Source organism: Eubalaena glacialis, chromosome 16 (assembly GCF_028564815.1).
Source record: "Eubalaena glacialis isolate mEubGla1 chromosome 16, mEubGla1.1.hap2.+ XY, whole genome shotgun sequence".
Classification (NCBI taxonomy): domain Eukaryota; kingdom Metazoa; phylum Chordata; class Mammalia; order Artiodactyla; family Balaenidae; genus Eubalaena; species Eubalaena glacialis.
In genome coordinates this window covers 33,584,944-33,600,977 of record NC_083731.1, presented here as the reverse complement: position 1 = coordinate 33,600,977, position 16,034 = coordinate 33,584,944, and the positions used below count along the sequence as shown (strand labels likewise).

At 37.2% G+C, this 16,034-nt stretch overlaps 1 protein-coding gene and 1 non-coding gene across 7 annotated transcripts in view; one reads left to right on the top strand and one right to left on the bottom strand.

Annotated features, from left to right (window-relative positions):
- PIBF1 (progesterone immunomodulatory binding factor 1) overlaps nt 1-16,034 on the top strand; it is a 207,935-nt gene that overhangs the window by 155,985 nt on the left and 35,916 nt on the right. The gene's annotated exons all lie outside the window — the stretch shown is intronic.
- On the bottom strand, nt 3,891-3,995 carry LOC133076713 (U6 spliceosomal RNA). The gene has a single exon (XR_009697600.1). It is a non-coding gene; the product is annotated as a U6 spliceosomal RNA (small nuclear RNA).

Below are 16,034 nucleotides of genomic sequence, written 5' to 3'. Positions count from 1 at the left end.
TCTAGCATTACGAAAAAAAACTCCACTATTTTATGTACTAAAAAGTAAAAGCAGGTGATGCTGCCAGTTAAACTGTGATACAATGCTTTATTATCACTTTAATTTTTCTTTTAATTTTAGGCAAACATTCCTTTAGTCTTTAGGCACTGATTTTTATCATACATTACACAACTTTTTCTCTATGCTTTTCTTCTAACACAAACTTTGTTTCAATGCCAAATCACATTGTAATCTTTATGAAGACACTTTAAATGGTGGCTAAACTCAACCTATGAAGGATTATCCATACTCAGAACTCAATTGAAATCACAGTATAAACAGCTAAGACCAAATTTCTTCATGTGCAAGCATGTGCAAGCATGACCTTTCCTATGAAAACCTTTCCGTTTTCATTTCATAGGAAAGGTGAAAAACAGTGTGATTTATTGGGTCCCATTGCCTCCCAACGTGTTTTCCTGAAAACTTGTTGATACATAAAATTCCTTTAATAAAGAACAGTGCTTTTATTTCACCATTAGAAATACAAGGCTTAAAAAGTAAACCCTTGGATGAGGTACTGTGTTGCCTACAATTTTTTAAATTTAGCAAATGCAGTTTAATTCATCAGTCCATCAAAAGTCTTCCTTCCAACCAGAACTGTCCTCCCTACTGTAGATCATGATTTCCTATTTTAAAATGTCCATTGCCTCCCAATGTCCAGATTCTTTAGCATGGCATAGAAGGCCAATTTGACCCTAACCTACTTGTCGCCCTCATTTTCTGTTACCCTCCCTTCCCCGGGCCCTTGCTTTCAGCCTCCTCCTCCGCCAAGTAATGTGTCTTTTGCTCCTGCCCCACCACTTTGTTATCTTCCTACTTCTCAGTCTCCTTCGTTTCCTTTTGTTCCTCTGTTCCGTAACTGTCAGCGTGCCCCCCGAGTTCTGTCCTGGCACTGTTTTCTTCTTACTAAGATGTGCGTCTTACCTCATCTTGTTCCGTGGCTTCAGCTACCACCCGCAATAAATCCTTTTGTTTTAACCTTTTTTTACTAAGTCAGTTGTGTATGGGCTAAGTATATATAATCATAATCCAAAGAGTACAGAAGGAGTATTCAGCAAATACCAAGTCCTCGCCGCTCTCTTCACATCATCTCTGAACGTCTCCCTACTCAACCTCCTGCTTTAGTGGTACTGCCTGGGTACAACCTCTTATCATCTCTCATCTGAATTATTTTAGTAACCATCTGTTCTGCCTTACTCTATTCTTTAAGCCCTCCACCTTGTTGCCAGAGTGCTGTTTCTAAATATAAATCTGATTTTGTTTCTCCCACAGTCAGAGTTGTTTGTTTCCTAAGAATAATGATATATAAGACCGTCCATTATCCAGCTCCTGCCTACCTACCCAGTTTCATCTTACATCACACACACACACACACTCACTCCACCATGCTCCCCCCATACGTAACTACTTGTCCTTTACTTGTAATTCTCCAAGCACTCTATGCTATTTTGTGTCTCCATGCTTTTGCACATTCTGGTGTCTGCCCAGCATACCCTTGTCTAAATCACAGATACTTGTCTTTCAAGATCAATTTCAAGTAATCACCTACTCTTTTAAGCCTTTTCTGAACCCCAGGTAAAAATGACTTATGTATCCCCATGATACCAAATATATATACACACACACACACACACATAATTGTTGACATGGCTGTCTGTAAGCTTTATAAGGGGAGGGACTCTGTTTTTATTGGTCTGGGTATTTCTCCCATTTAGTACAGTTCTTGTTTCTAGTAGGTAGTAAATAGACATTTGTTGAAGGATTAGTTTTGGGTTTTTATGGGACAAAGTATATTAAAGTATTGAGGTATACTAGAATGAACTTGAAGCAGAGTGGAGATCCCAACCAAGAAGGCCAAAGAATGACAGTGAAATCAGAGCTGCTAATCAGAGAAAAAAAGAAAACCTTACAGTATCACAGACTCTACCACATGCTTTCTGTTATACATGGAACCAGAAGTCAGTATATATCATCTCTACCCACCACCACCATGAAAAAAAATACTCCAATTGCATGGGATCCGCAGAATCATCAACCTTTATTGAAAACACTGGGGAGTTTTTTCTTTTGCTTTGTTTTGTTTTAGGGTGAAAGGGGGATAAAACCAAGAGCTAAGATGAGTAATAAAAAGATATAACAAAGGTTAAGAACGTCTTACATGTCTGTAGCACTTAAATGTTGCTATATTCACTTACCATTGGATTATAAAAGCCATGGGCTTTCAGGTAAGGAAGACTGGCTTACATGACTCTAGGCAAGTTATTTATCCTCTGTAAGCCTCAATTTTTCAACCTGTAAGGTGGGAATAATAATACTGTGTATATGTTTGCCCCAAGAATTAGAGATAACCCAATCTAAGATAAGCATTTAGCACACTGACATGTTAATCACTCAGTAAATGCTGACAGTTTTGTTGTTTGTTTGTTTGGTTTTTGTCCTACATGTCATTGTTTTTCACCTGGCCATGGTATTGATGAAATAAGTATTTTATTAACAAAGGTGGCATTTTTTAAAAGAAATAGTAGTTCCAGAATTGGAGTAAGTTATGCTTATTTTGCCTATATGGAAATATTCAGAGTGAACTATCCGAATGAATTTTAACACAATATAGTAAGATTTTTTAATGATAATTTAATTAATTTCTATGAAGAGGTACATGGTATTAAAACTGCAATTCTAAAGAGTAATCAGTTGCTCTTCTCAAATGAAAAAGTATATTTAATTGCATACAAACTTAGCATTTTAGGAGAAGTGTGCAAAACTGCATATTTTAAAACTAATAAAAACTTCAAATTGACCAGAATTGTTCAGTTTAAATTAGAGAACATGAATTACTGATAAAATTCAACTAATTTGTTGAATCATTATATAGAAAAGCAAGAGTTAAGCAATAATAATATGTAATAAGATAATTAAGATAAACATTATTTAACAGCACTGATAACATAGTCTTTATTACAAATATTTAAGTAAATACTTTATTAAAACCAAATTATGTGAATAGATAATAAGAATAAAGGCTAGCAATTTTGAGTGCTTACTTAATACTAGTGGTACTATACTATGGTGTGAAACCATAGAAATGTTCCTTGGGCTAACTGAAATCTTCAGAGTGTGAGACCCATGAGTTTACCAGCTTCCCAGACTTCCTGAGGCCTGAAATAAGTTCTGGTGACTGAGTGGACTTCATTAGATTGCCAAGTGTATCAGAGAAGAATCAGAGAATCAGAAAAAGGACTCAAATGCAAAGTCTATTCAGTTCATTCAGGTTCCTGATGGATATGCTGTTGGTCCCTTCACTCTTCAGATCTAAAATTTTCACCAAGTGATCAAGCCCTCAGAAAACTGGCTACAAAGTTGACCTGAGAGTGATTTGGATTTGGACTGATTTGAATATAAATCTGGTCCTTTATAATTAAAGATGTAACTACCACCTGGACAAATAGCTTTCATATTTTTTTGACCATGACCTGTAGTAAGAAGTGCATCTTACATAGCAATCCAGTACATACGTATGTATGTGTATTTGCTTGTGTGTGTGTGTGTATATATGTATATAGGTATGTGTGTGTATCTGAAATGATTTTCCCAACACAGTGAATACCCTTACCACGTGTAGTACCTTCTATTCGGTGCTATTCTGTTCTGTTTCTTTTTTCTTTTTTTTAATACTGCTTTCAACCCACAATGTGAAAACACTCATCTGGACAGATATGTAACACATTTTTTTCTCCTTATGGAAGCCTTCTTGAGAAATCAGTTTAGGGGTTGAAAAGAGAGGAAAGGTGAAAAAGTAAGAATGAGTAAAGCATGTTAGAGAAATAGGGAGTCATCTGGTGTGAGTGTCGTATAAAAACCTGTAATGCTTCCCAGTTGTATGTATCCCCCATCTTCAGGAGCAATGCTAATCTAATCTCTCTATCATTTTGAATTAACAGTGTAATGGTGAAACAATTGTTAATACGTTTCCATATTTTTGTCCTGCCCCTTTTCAATCTGTTTTTTCAATTTGTTCAAGACTGCCCCTTGAACAATCTTGAACAAATTTACTGTGGTCTCTCCCATTGGTTGGAATTAGTACCATTTACAAATATGAATAATTTCAGTCTGTAACTCTCCTCCAAATTATTTATAATACATATGTATGACCATGACTCAGAGAACCCCACTATTTTCCTTCTTTATCTAGGGAAATATTTAGGCTTCATCTTCACAAAAAGGCAACCCTCTCATTCCATGGTGATTCCCTTCTTAAAATAAATCTTGTTTTACACTTTATTGAGTTTTTTTGAAGGCCTCATATACATGTTTTAACATTTTTTATCACTAAATCACAGACATTATTCTTGACAAACTCCAATAAATAGCAGGATTTTCCATTATAGAAACCATGTTACTTTTCCCCCAAATAAATTTGTATCCTTATGGCTCTTCACACAAGAAAGGACTATGTAAGAAAAATTTATAAAGGTAATGTTATTGTAAAATGTTTTAGTCTATTCCATGCCATTTAACTCAGCCTAAGAAATAAACTATCTAGGGACTTCCCTGGTGGCGCAGTGGTTAAGAATCCGCCTGCCAACGCAGGGGACACGGGTTCGAGCCCTGGTCCGGGAAGATCCCAAATGCAACTAAGCCCGTGCGCCACAACTACTGAGCCTGCGCTCTAGAGCCCATGAGCCACAACTACTGAGCCCGCATGCCACAACTACTGAAGCCTGCACTCCTAGAGCCCGTGCTCCACAGCCAGAGAAGCCATCGCAATGAAGAGTAGGCCCTGCTCCCCGTGACTAGAGAAAGCCCACGCTCAGCAATGAAGACCCAACACAGACAAAAATAAATAAATTAATAAATTAACTTTTAAAAAAATTTAAAAAGGAAAAAAAGAAACTATTTAAGTAAGTGACTTTGTCAAATGTTAGGTAGTATTGATATGAAATTCAGTCTTACAGTAAATATTTATTGAATACCTACTATGCGCTGGGCATTGTTCTAAGCCCTGGGAATAATCAGTGGATAAAACAGACAAAAATTCCTGCCCTTTGGAGCTTATGTTCTACTGGGAGGAGAAACAAGGATTTGTTCCAAGTAAAATATATTCTCAATTAGAACTGAAGTTGTGTAAAGAAAGTAAAGCGGCAAAGAGGATAGCGACTATTACTGCCTGTAGTTCTAGCCAAATGGGCACAAGAAAGACATAAAATGAACGCCATGGTTCTTACGTATCTTCTGAAAGTGACCAAAGCGGCAAGGAAAGTGGCTCTAGCTTGAAAGTCCCACATGCACAGAGGTGCCCAGGTAGAAGCAATCAGATATTTTTAGCATGGAAGAATGGCTATGAAGCATATTTCTTTGCGGTCAATTGGCCACATTTCTTTACTGTTTGTCTGTGTGCATATACATGCAAGCTTTTAGTCCACGTTCTTTATTTTGGGAATAAAGGGTAAGGGAAAGGAGTTCTTATCCCTTCACATTTTGGGCTAGTCTTACATAATACTGCTTTCTTTTCTGTTATCGAGAGGCAATGATGAATATTGGCAAAGCACGTGATACTGGAGCCAGACTCACTGGGTTAAAATCTCATGTTTGGTAACTTACAAGTTGGATAAAGTTGGATAAGTTGTTTAACCCCTCTGTGCCTCATTGTCCTCATTTGTAAAAGATTAAGTTCCAAATAAAATGTTTGATTGAAATTTGATCAAATGAGTGGATTACTTTTAGTTTTGAAGACAGATTGTTTTGTAACATTTAATACAGAAAAAAAACAAAAAACCAGAAGAGCAAGGCAGAAGGAGAAAAAGTAACTTTTAAAAACAGACAAAGACATTCTGAAAAGACTACGTACTGTATGGTTCCAACTATAAGACATGCTGGAAAAGGCGAAACTTACGGAGACAGTAACAAGATCAGTGGTTGCCAGGAAATAATAGAGCTACAGGGGATTTTTAGGGCTGTGGAACTATTCTTTATGATATAAACAGTGGATACATGGGTTTACGGTTGGTCCTCCATATCCACAGATGCCATATTCACGGATTCAACCAACTGCAGATCAAAAATATTCAGGAAAAAAAAATCCGGAACGTTCTAAGAAGCAAAACTTGAATTTGCTCACACCAGCAACTATTTACATAGTATTTACATTGTCTTTGCAACTATTTACATAGTATTTATATTGTATTTGCAATTATTTACATAGTATTTACATTGTATTAGGTATTATAAGTAATCTAGAGATGATTTAAAGTATATGGGAGGATATGTGTTGGTTATATGCAAATACTATGCCATCATATATATTTTTTTTAATTTATTTATTTTATTTATTTATTTTTGGCTGTGTTGGGTCTTCGTTGCTGCGCGCGGGCTCTCTCTAGTTGCGGTGAGCGGGGGCCACTCTTCGTGGCGGTGCACAAGCCTCTCACTGCAGTGGCCTCTCCCGTTGCGGAGCATGGGCTCCAGGCACTCAGGCTTCAGTAATTGTGGCAAGCGGGCTCAGTAGTTGTGGCTCGCGGGCTCTAGAGCGCAGGCTTAGTAGTTGTGGTGCACAGGCTTAGTTGCTCCGTGGCATGTGGGATCCTCCCGGATCAGGGCTTGAACCCATGTCCCCTGCATTGGCAGGCGGACTCCCAACCACTGTGCCATCCTGGAAGCCCAACCGTCATATTTTATGTAAGGGACTTGAGCATCCTCGGATATTAGTATCCATGGGGGGTCCTGGAGCCAATCCCCTGTGGATACCAAGGGATGAGTGTACATTTGTCAAAACCCATAGAATATACAGCACCAAGAGTGAACACTAATGTAAACTGTGGACTTCTGGTGATAATGGTGTGTCAGTGTAGGTTCATTAATTGTAACAAATGGTGATGACTGTGGCGTTGTGGGAAGGCAGAGAATATAAGGGGCTCTCTGTACTTTTGCTCAATTTTGCTGTGAACCTCAGACTGCTCTAACAAAAGAAAAAAACAGACGTGAAAGAGAATGAAATCTGATAACCACAGAGAAAAGATAGGAGGAAAGGAAAGGAAGGAATGGGGAAGATGTCAGTGACTCACTTTTCTGTGAAGGTAACTGTGGCCACCTTTTGTCACTTGTGCGATTTGGCAGTCCTTAAAGCTACTTTTGTTGGTAGCAGGAAAATACCCTCAGGAAAGTAACATTGTCTAGAGAGAAATTAACTTCTTGACATAGGCAACAGAACTTACTTTTTTGTAATGTTAAAGAATTTGGGAGAGACTTCGTTTTCTCTGTGTGTCTGTGTGTATTTCACATGGTACATCACTCCTTGTGAAGTTAGTGTTACATATTTTATGGATGCATACTATGTAATGTGACTGGACATGAGGAATAATTAAATTGTTGATGGGTGATAGTTTCATAAAGATTTAAAGTGAAGAGGCTGTTGGAACAAACAGTATTCATAGGTAATATGTGACATAATCAAAACACAATACCAGAAATTGCCCTTAACATGTATAAATTATCATTAATTATTGTCATTCTGTCTCTTATTTTTTGAGGTTCCGTTGTAGAATTATATAGAAATTAACACTTTTATTTTAGTAATGATGAACATATATTTACCATACAAAAGGCTGATTCATTACGTGGACAAAACATTAACTTTAATTGTAGTAACAGCTCTGTGTCTAACCTTGCCAAGTGCTTAAACCAAGATGTCTTTGTTATAGTTCATTCTGGAAAAAAATTCAATTACATGGATCCAGAACAATATACTAGAATTTATTCTTTAAGCCATCTTTTTAAAGGTTCACATACCAGGTCATATGAATGTGTGTGTGTGCGCGTGTGTGCACCAAATGCCAGCCACCACTGAAGAAAAACAATGACTTATTTATAAATTATATTCTGTTTACACATCAAACAGATAATGTAATTGTTTAAACTTTTTCCCTTACTGGTGTGCCTTGATAATTCATAAATGACTATAATATTTTTCTTTCAAGAGCTGTTACAAATCACACTGTAAATCCCTCCTTCCCCATCAGCATTGTTGTACAAGTGAACCACATTAAAATGAATTTCTCCGGGGCAACTTTGAGGGGGAAAGAAGTTTAAAGCACTTGAACTTGAAAATTCCATTCTCTGACGCTAATCACCGGTCCTTCCAGCTCCCTCAGTCCTTTCATTCCCACTAAATCTGTGCTTTATTTGTACTCATTAGGAGTCCCAGACTCATAAACTCTTCGCATTTCCAACCTGTCAAGCCCCTCCTGGCTCCACTTTGCCTCCTAACCCAGCCTTGGACCTTATCAACCATCTGAGCACTACATTCGCAAGCACTTGCCATTGCTTTGTTGCCAGATTCGTCCATCAGGCTTTTCTTGACATTCCCACCTTTAGCCTAGTCTCTTACGATCAGGTAGTTACTCTATCCACATTTCATGAAAGGGAGGAGAGGAGAGAAAATTCTTTGATTCTGTGTTAACGTACTGAAAATTTCTTGTGGAAATTTGTTACTCTGGCTGCTTGGAAGCATAACAAATTCATGTTGTTGAACATCAGCAAGGCCCTCATTCCTGTTGCCCAGTATTTTTATTTTTCTGTATCTATCCTATTTCCCGTTATCTTTATTGCAGGTCACTTCCCCTTCCCCAAACCATCAATTCCATCATACATCTTTTCATTATTACAATTAGATCATCTAAATTTATTTTCCTTGAGTCTTTTTCACTCAGGGATTTTTTAGTCTCTTCACTTACTTTTTTTCCCCTGTGGTCCCTCTTCAAAAAACGAGCGCGAGGGCGCATGTGCGTGTGTGTGTTAACGTACATCACTTTCAAAACTTAACTGTTCTCTCTGTTCTTAATTCCTTCTTCTCTCTCCCCTCTTCCTTAAGCTACGCCCTTCCTCAGTGATCACCAATGACTTCCTGATTGTCAGTATTCTCGTCTCAGTCCCCTGATCTATCTGTGGCATGACATTGTAGATATTATAGATATTCTAGAAATTCTGTCCTCTCTTTGCTTTGCAACACCAATCTCCCTCATATGGCTCGTTAGTCTTCTTAGCTGATGTAGTCATCTTCTTCTAGACCTGGAATGTAGGTGTCCCTCATTGTCTGCCCTTTGCTCTGTTCTTACACCTCAGTGGTGATTCTCAAATGTTAGTGAGTGTAAGAATCATCTAAGATTTTTGTTGAAAATGTAGGTTTCTAAATCCTGCCCTCAGAGATTGTGATTAAGTAGGTCTAGAATGAAGCCCAGGAATCTGCATTTTTAACAAGCTATTCTTGTGACTCTAATAAAAGTGATGCAGAAAAGAAATAATCCTCTGCAGTCCTATGTACTCCTGTGACTTCAGTCATCACTTCCGTGCTGATTACTTTCAAATATTTTAACATCCTCCTCTCATGAATTTCTCCTTATTACCTGGACCATACTCAGGACCAGCGCAGGGCTGACAATCAATGAGTATGCACTTGCTTTTGGTTATTAAAATAATAGACTATTTGCACAAACACTTGTAAACAGATGTTGCCCTCAGCCCACAAGTGTCATTCTGCCACCACTATCCTGTCTGTCCTGGTCCCTCTCCTAAGATCTTCTAGACCTCCCCATCTTCTGGCAACAAAAAAGTAACACCTGGAACCACAGAGTTTCTTCAGGATCCTGCCCCAGTGCAAAGGCTGGCATCCTAATTGGTTGAACTGTACCCATTAAATATTACCCCTGTTGAAGATGATGATGTCATTAACCATATAGGGACCTAGGAGAAGAAGCCAGCTTTAATGGGGAGGATGGCAAATTCAGCATGTGAGATGGTTTATGTGCAATACTTTTAAACCTACCAAAATAGTTGAATGGCATGGCCTATAACAAGTCCAAGATCACAAGAGCTGTGCCTTCCAAATTTGACTGATCATCAGAATCTAAGGCCCAACCCTGAGAAATTTTGATTCATTGGGACTGGGGCAGGGCCCAGAAGTCCGTTTTTTAACATTTCCCCCAGTGGTTCTGATGATTAGCTGGGTTTGAGAACTACTGCTGTGCACTGAGAACACAGAAAAGTAGTACCAAAGTATTGTCCCCTACCGGAGCTCAAATAGGCATTTTCCATTCCATGCCAGATCAGAAAGATCAGGCAACAGGATATGTGGGTTTTTCAACTAATTACCACTACTAGAAGGTGTCACGTGTATATATTTTATACACAGAAAGCAACTCAATGTTAAATTCCATTCAACAGAATGCATTTTGTCCCTGGTAAGAAAGAGTACCATTTCTAGGATTTTCTTTGAAAATAAACTCCACAAGAAAAAAAATCCCACTTTTAGGAAAAACACAACAAATTGTAGTCACCTTCATATGTCTTTTAAATTTAAGAGAACATATGTATTATAATCAGGTGTTGCTTTTCTCTGAATCATATGTACAGTTTATTGAAACAAAGGAGAAATAACGATTCTATAAAATGTTGTATCATGGGTTTAGTCCTGAGTCATTCATTACGTATATGATTCCTGAGTCACTAATTACTAAGGCTTTCCTATAAGGAAAAGATTACTAACAATAGGCAAAGTGAGCGACTGTGAAACTTTTTTTAATACTAATGGTTATAGTTACAGAAAGATTTTTTTAACCATATTGGAGGAATTAAATTCTGTTAAGTTACACTGATTTCAAAAATAGAGATTAGCATCACTTTTCACTGAAAAACGTGTACTTTTCCCTGAGGAATGAAATTAAATTTGGGGCATTTAGAAGCTCACAAACTTATAAAGAAACATTCTTAAAATTGACAGCACTATAGAAGTTTTATTATCTAGAGAGTGAGAAGTTTGTAGGTTGTATAGTAGAAATACATTCTGAAAGTAAGGCTTTTGACCCTTAATTTTGTTATAATACTAAAACCTAATATATGTAATTGCTGTAATGAGAAAAAAACGAACTAAAATAATTAAGACTAATGACTGCTGTTATACTTTTTATGTAACTGAAGTTAGGTTTGATAAGTTTAAACATGGCTCATTCTAGACTACAGCTGACTACAATTTGAAAATGCCCTTAGTTCTTCCCTACCCCGCCCAATCCCCCCACCTGCACCCCGGACTATTCTGCACTTCGAAACACAAAACAACTTGTCAGTTCAGTTTATTCAGTTAGGGTCAGTTCTGTAAAAACAAAGTCAAGTCAGTTGTTTGATTTAATTGACTAGTGAAACTGGTTGTACAGGTAAGTAGAACTTAGTTTTATTTTTGTCCAGCTGCATATTTGAATGTTCATAAAGTAACTTAGAGTAATAAGATTCCAGTGACATTGTAATAGATTTTAAAGAATGATTACCAAAGCAAGGAAAAAGGACACTGAAACCCAAACTATAGAAAATATTTATGGTATTTTTTTCTTTATGGCTCTCCTTTCACTGTAATGAATTGTGTCCAAAAAAAGTCTTCTTTCCTTTCACTATTCATTTCTTATTCTTTGAGGAATTTTTTCCTGGGCTATACTTAATATAGCCATAACAAAAATGTCTAGTATAATTTAGATGAATAGTTTCCATAACTTTTATAAAGTGGTCCTCAAACTGTGTGCACATATCCTCTAACAGTTGGTCAGCTACCTCTTGGCTTCACTTTCCTCCTCACCTACCTGGACCTCATGCTTGATCATTTTCACAATGAATGTTTCTGCCCTTGATTCTTTCTGCCTTCCTCTCTACCTTCCACTATACCCATCCTGCTCTTCTCTCCACCTTCAGCTTCGAGGCTGCTAGTAACTCATTATTTTTTTTTCCCTGTGAGAGGAAGACCAAAAAACTTGCAGTGCTACCGGCTTCCCTGGTGGTGCAGTGGTTAAGAATCCGCCTGACAATGCAGGGGACACGGGTTCGAGCCCTGGCCCGGGAAGATCCCACATGCCGCGGAGCAACTAAGCCCATGCGCCACAGCTACTGAGCCTGAGCTCTAGAGCCCATGAGCCACAACTACTGAATCCACGTGCCACAACTACTGAAGCCTGCACGCCTAGAGCCTGTGCTCCGCAACAAGAGAAGCCACGACAATGAGAAGCCCACACACCGCAACGAAGCATAGCCCCCGCTCACTGCAACTAGAGAAAGCCCACACGCAGCAACAAGGACCCAACACAGCCAAAAATTAATTAATTAATTAATTAATTTTTTAAAAAATTGCAGTGCTAAAATAAATATGTTTAGATCTTAATTTGAAAAAAAATGTATAGAACTTGTAAATGTAGTTTATTTGAGAAGGAAATAGAAATCATTTCTTGTCCTAGAAAAACAGCAAATCTTTAGCCTCAAACTTGTTAGGGATTGTAAAGGAAAGAGGAAAAAAAATTTTTTTTCATATAAAAAGCCAGAATTTTTTTGTCAAAGAACATTTAAGTTCATAAAGCAGGAATTTTATAATTTTTTATTCTGCACAATAAAATACTCCCTTCCCCACCCCCTCGTCCTTACAATAATAGATATCCACCACTTTTGTTCTTATTGTTCAGTTTTTGCATATCCAACTTTAGAATACCTTTTTTGAGAACTTATTATGTACCAAAGTAGGGGCCTCCTGATACTGACAGTGCTGTGTTTAGTCCTATTCTAGCATACATTTCATACTTGCTTAGGAGAAAAAGAGTAAACACAAAGAAACAAAAAGAAAACTAAGGTTGGGACTTCCCTGGTGGCCCAGGGGTTGGGAGTCTGCCTGCCAATGCAGGGGACACAGGTTTGAGCCCTGGTCAGGGAAGATCCCACATGCCGCGGAGCAACTGAGCCCATGCACCACAACGAAGAGTAGCCCCTGCTCGCTGCAACTAGAGAAAGCCTGCACGCAGCAGCGAAGACCCAACGCAGCCAAAAATAAATTGATTAATTAATTTAAAAAAAAAAAAACAAAACTAAGGTTGGTTGAGTATATAAAATGATAAAATCCTTTAGAAAGAACTTTGCTCTTATGTGTCAAGAGTATTACATAGTTATACCCCTTTAACCTTAGTGCATCTTCTGTTCTGAAAAAATTTAACAAACAAAATATTAAGAAAAAACGTCTAGGGACTTCCCTGGGGGCGCAGTGGATAGAACTCTGAGCTCCCAATGCAGGGGGCTGGGTTCAATCCCTGGTCAGGGAACTAAATCCCACATGCATGACGCAACTAAGAGTTCACATGCCACAGCTAAGGAGCCAGCGAGCCTCAGCTAAGGAGCCCAGTGCTGCAACTAAGGAGCCCTCCTGCCGCAACTAAGGAGCCTGCCCGGCGCAACCAAATAAATAAATATGAGAAAAAGATAAAACATCTACAATACAAAAGCAGTTTGTTTTAGCATTATTTATACTAGTCAAAAATTGATAGCATCCTAAATGTTTACTAGTATAAACAATGTAATTAAATTGTAGCACATTGGCTTACTAGACAGTTTTGTAACCATTAAAAATACAAAAATATAAATGAAGGTATTCTAACAGCCTGGAAGAATGATTATGATATAAGGTAAAGTAAAAAACAATAATATGAAGTTGTACATAGTATACAACATAGTATATATACAACTATATACATAGTATACAGCTATACTAAGTTGTACATAGTATACTAACATTGAACAATCCAGAAAGGAACTAAAACAATTTCATTTATAAAATAAAATAGAAATAAATTTGATCAAAGGGGAGAAAGACTTGTACACTGAAAACTACAAAACATTCCTGAAATAAATTAAAGAAGACCTAATAAATGGAAAGACATCCCAGGCTAATGGATTAGAAGACTTAAGATTGTTTTTTGGTTGGTTGGTTGGTTTTGGGTTTTTTTTCTTTAATTTTTTAAATTGAGGTATCATTGGTTTACAACATTGTATAAGTTTGAGGTATACAACATAGTGATTCACAATTTTTAAAGATTATACTCCATTTATATTTATTATCAAATATTGGCTATATTTCCTGTGGTGTACAATATATTCTTGTAGCTTTTTTTTTTTTTTTTGGCTGCTCAGCTTGTGAGATCTTAGTTCCCCAACCAGGGATTGAACCCGGGCCCTCAGCAGTGAGAGCGTGGACTCCTAACCACTGGATCGCCAGGGAGTTCCCACTTATTTATTTTATACCTACTAGTTTGTATCTCCCCTACCCCTCTCTTCCCCCTCTCTCCACTGATAACCACTAGTTTCTTTTCTATATCTGAGAGTCTTTTTCTTTTTTGTTATATTGACTAGTTTGTTGTATTCTTTAGATTCCACAGATAAATAACATTATAGTATTTGTCTTTCTCTGTCTGACTTATTTCACTAAACATAATACCTTCCAAGTCCATCCATGATGTTGCCAATGGCAAAATTTCATTCTTTTTTATGGCTGAGTAGTAGTCCATTTTATATATATATATACACACCACATCTTCTTTATCCATTCATCTGTTGATGGACACTTAGGTTGCTTCCATGTCTTGCCTATTGTAAGTAATGCTACTGTGAGTATTGGGGTGTGTGTATCTTTTCAAATTAGAGTTTTCATCTTTTCTGGATATATGCCCAGGAATAGGATTGCTGGATCATATGGTAGTTCTATTTTTAGTTTTTTAAGGAACCTCCAGACTGTTCTCCATAGTGGCTGTATCAATTTACATTCCCACCAACAGTGCACGAGGGTTCCCTTTTCTCCACATCCTCTCCAACATTTGTTATTTGTGGTCTTTTTGATGATAGCTGTTCTGACAGGTGTGAGGTGGTATCTTACTGTGATTTTGATTTACATTTCTCAGATGATTAGCAATGTTGAACATCTTTTCATGTACCTGTTAGCCATCTGTATGTAGAAGACTTAATATTGTTAAGATAGATAACAGTACCACCCAAAACAACTTACAGATTCAGTGCAGTCTGTATCAGAATCCCAAAGGCATGTTTTTGCAGCAATAGAAAAACTCATTCTAAAATTCATGTGGAATTTCAGATGACCCCAAATAGCCAGAACAATCTTGAAAAACAAAAGTTGAAAAACTCATACTTTCAGATTTTAAAATTTACTGTGAAGTTACAGTAATCACAACAGTGTTGTGCTGGCATAGGATAGACATATAAGACTGATGGAATAGAATAGAGAGCCCAGAAGTAAATCTCGCATATATGGTTAACGGTTTTTTCGGTAAGGTTGCCAAGATCACTCAATGGAGAAGACAGTCTTTTCAACAAATGGTGCTGGTAAAATTGGATATCTACGTGTAAAAGATTGAAATTAGACCCATGTCTTACACTATATACAAAAATTAACTCAAAATGGATCAAAGTTCTAAATTTCAAAAAGAAAGGTATAAAACTCATAGAAGAAAACATAGGAGAAGATCTTTATGACCTTGGATTTGGCAGTGGTTTCTTTAAAATGACACCAAAAGTATGGACAACAAAAGAAAAGTAGGTAAGTTGGATTTCATCAAAATTAAAAACTTTTGTGATCCAAAGGGCAGTATCAAGATAGTGAAAAGACAACCCACAGAATAGGAGAAAATATTTGCAAATCATATAGCTAATAAGGGCTTAATATCCATAATATATAAAGAACTCCTACAATTCAACAGCAAAAAAAAGAAAAAAAGAGACAGCCTAACTAAAATATGGGCAAAAGACCTGAATAGACATTTCTCCAATGAGGATATACAAATGGCCAATAGGCACATAAAATAACTTTGTTGGCGAGGATGTGGAGAAATTGGAACCAAGTGCATTGCTGGTAGGAATGTAAAATGATGCAGCCACTATGAAAAGCAGCTGGCAGTTCCTCAAAAAGTTAAATATAGAATTATCATATGACCTAGCAATTCCACTCCACTCTTAGGTAGATACCCAAAGGAATTGAAAACAGGGACTCAAAACAGATATTTATACACCACCACATTAGTCACAATAGCCAAAAAGTGGAAACAACACAAGTATCCACCAACAGATGAATGAATAAACAAAATATACTATAAACATATGTTGGAATATTATTTAGCCGTAAAAAGGAATGAAGTTCTGATACA